We start from the raw sequence: 3,783 nt of genomic DNA, 5'->3' as shown, positions 1-3,783 counted from the left end.
CATCATTTTTAAGCCCCCAAAATAATGAAAAGTGAAATCCAAAATCGACTTCGGAAACTTTTTAGCAAACCAAAATTTCATTGTCACTAGTCAAACTTGTATGCAAGTTGCCTTTTAAAACTCGACTTTGACAAATCATTTTTTTAGAGACCAACCAAAACATCATTTTTGAGCCCCCAAAATAATGAAAAATGAAATCCAAAATCGACTTCGGAAACTTTTTAGCAAACCAAAATTTCATTGTCACTAGTCAAACTTGTATGCAAGTTGCCTTTTAAAACTCGACTTTGACAAATCATTTTTTCAGAGACCAACCAAAACATCATTTTTAAGCCCCCAAAATAATGAAAAGTGAAATCCAAAATCGACTTCGGAAACTTTTTAGCAAACCAAAATTTCATTGTCACTAGTCAAACTTGTATGCAAGTTGCCTTTTAAAACTCGACTTTGACAAATCATTTTTTCAGAGACCAACCAAAACATCATTTTTGAGCCCCCAAAATAAAGAAAAGTGAAAACCAAAATCGATTTCGGAAACTTTTTGGTAAACCAAAATTGCAATGTAACTAGTCAAACTTGTATGCAAGTTGCCTTTTAAAACTCGACTGTGACAAATCATGTTTTCAGAGACCAACCAAAACATCATTTTTGAGCCCCCAAAATAATGAAAAGTGAAATCCAAAATCGATTTCGGAAACTTTTTGGCAAACCAAAACTTCATTGTCACTAGTCAAACTTGTATGCAAGTTGCCTTTTAAAACTCGACTTTGACAAATCATTTTTTCAGAGACCAACCAAAACATCATTTTTAAGCCCCCAAAATAAAGAAAAGTGAAATCCAAAATCGATTTCGGAAACTTTTTGGCAAACCAAAATTTCAATGTAACTAGTCAAACTTGTATGCAAGTTGCCTTTTAAAACTCGACTTTGACAAATCATTTTTTCAGAGACCAACCAAAACATCATTTTTGAGCCCCCAAAATAATGAAAAATGAAATCCAAAATCGATTTCGGAAACTTTTTGGAAAACCAAAATTTCATTGTCACTAGTCAAACTTGTATGCAAGTTGCCTTTTAAAACTCGACTTTGACAAATCATTTTTTCAGAGACCAACCAAAACATCATTTTTGAGCCCCCAAAATAATGAAAAGTGAAATCCAAAATCGATTTCGGAAACTTTTTGGAAAACCAAAATTTCATTGTCACTAGTCAAACTTGTATGCAAGTTGCCTTTTAAAACTCGACTTTGACAAACCATTTTTTCAGAGACCAACCAAAACATCATTTTTGAGCCCCCAAAATAATGAAAAGTGAAATCCAAAATCGATTACGGAAACTTTTTGGCAAACCAAAATTTCAATGTAACTAGTCAAACTTGTATGCAAGTTGCCTTTTAAAACTCGACTTTGACAAATCATTTTTTCAGAGACCAACCAAAACATCATTTTTGAGCCCCCAAAATAATGAAAAGTGAAATCCAAAATCGATTTCGGAAACTTTTTGGCAAACCAAAATTTCATTGTCACTAGTCAAACTTGTATGCAAGTTGCCTTTTAAAACTCGACTTTGACAAATCATTTTTTCAGAGACCAACCAAAACATCATTTTTGAGCCCCCAAAATAATGAAAAGTGAAATCCAAAATCGGTTTCGGAAACTTTTTGGAAAACCAAAATTTCATTGTCACTAGTCAAACTTGTATGCAAGTTGCCTTTTAAAACTCGACTTTGACAAATCATTTTTTCAGAGACCAACCAAAACATCATTTTTGAGCCCCCAAAATAATGAAAAGTGAAATCCAAAATCGATTTCGGAAACTTTTTGGAAAACCAAAATTTCATTGTCACTAGTCAAACTTGTATGCAAGTTGCCTTTTAAAACTCGACTTTGACAAATCATTTTTTCAGAGACCAACCAAAACATCATTTTTGAGCCCCCAAAATAATGAAAAGTGAAATCCAAAATCGATTTCGAAAACTTTTTGGCAAACCAAAATTTCAATGTAACTAATCAAACTTGTATGCAAGTTGCCTTTTAAAACTCGACTTTGACAAATCATTTTTTCAGAGACCAACCAAAACATCATTTTTGAGCCCCCAAAATAATGAAAAGTGAAATCCAAAATCGATTTCGGAAACTTTTTGGAAAACCAAAATTTCATTGTCACTAGTCAAACTTGTATGCAAGTTGCCTTTTAAAACTCGACTTTGACAAATCATTTTTTCAGAGACCAACCAAAACATCATTTTTGAGCCCCCAAAATAATGAAAAGTGAAATCCAAAATCGATTTCGGAAACTTTTTGGAAAACCAAAATTTCATTGTCACTAGTCAAACTTGTATGCAAGTTGCCTTTTAAAACTCGACTTTGACAAATCATTTTTTCAGAGACCAACCAAAACATCATTTTTGAGCCCCCAAAATAATGAAAAGTGAAATCCAAAATCGATTTCGGAAACTTTTTGGCAAACCAAAATGTCATTGTCACTAGTCAAATTTGTATGCAAGTTGCCTTTTAAAACTCGACTTTGACAAATCATTTTTTCAGAGACCAACCAAAACATCATTTATGAGCCCCCAAAATAATGAAAAGTGAAATCCAAAATCGATTTCGGAAACTTTTTGGAAAACCAAAATTTCATTGTCACTAGTCAAACTTGTATGCAAGTTGCCTTTTAAAACTCGACTTTGACAAATCATTTTTTCAGAGACCAACCAAAACATCATTTTTGAGCCCCCAAAATAATGAAAAGTGAAATCCAAAATCGATTTCGGAAACTTTTTGGAAAACCAAAATTTCATTGTCACTAGTCAAACTTGTATGCAAGTTGCCTTTTAAAACTCGACTTTGACAAATCATTTTTTCAGAGACCAACCAAAACATCATTTTTGAGCCCCCAAAATAATGAAAAGTGAAATCCAAAATCGATTTCGGAAACTTTTTGGCAAACCAAAATTTCAATGTAACTAGTCAAACTTGTATGCAAGTTGCCTTTTAAAACTCGACTTTGACAAATCATTTTTTCAGAGACCAACCAAAACATCATTTTTGAGCCCCCAAAATAATGAAAAGTGAAATCCAAAATCGATTTCGGAAACTTTTTGGCAAACCAAAATTTCATTGTCACTAGTCAAACTTGTATGCAAGTTGCCTTTTAAAACTCGACTTTGACAAATTATTTTTTCAGAGACCAACCAAAACATCATTTTTGAGCCCCCAAAATAATGAAAAGTGAAATCCAAAATCGATTTCGGAAACTTTTTGGAAAACAAAAATTTCATTGTCACTAGTCAAACTTGTATGCAAGTTGCCTTTTAAAACTCGACTTTGACAAATCATTTTTTCAGAGACCAACCAAAACATCATTTTTGAGCCCCCAAAATAATGAAAAGTGAAATCCAAAATCGATTTCGGAAACTTTTTGGAAAACCAAAATTTCATTGTCACTAGTCAAACTTGTATGCAAGTTGCCTTTTAAAACTCGACTTTGACAAATCATTTTTTCAGAGACCAACCAAAACATCATTTTTGAGCCCCCAAAATAATGAAAAGTGAAATCCAAAATCGATTTCGGAAACTTTTTGGCAAACCAAAATTTCAATGTAACTAGTCAAACTTGTATGCAAGTTGCCTTTTAAAACTCGACTTTGACAAATCATTTTTTCAGAGACCAACCAAACCATCATTTTTAAGCCCTCAAAATAATGAAAAGTGAAATCCAAAATCGATTTCGGAAACTTTTTGGAAAACCAAAATTTCATTGTCACTAGTCAAACTTGTATG

Source organism: Anopheles marshallii (assembly GCF_943734725.1).
Source record: "Anopheles marshallii chromosome X unlocalized genomic scaffold, idAnoMarsDA_429_01 X_unloc_4, whole genome shotgun sequence".
Classification (NCBI taxonomy): Eukaryota; Metazoa; Arthropoda; class Insecta; order Diptera; family Culicidae; genus Anopheles; species Anopheles marshallii.
The sequence above is the reverse complement of the archived record's forward strand: the minus strand, read 5'-3'. Positions refer to the sequence as shown.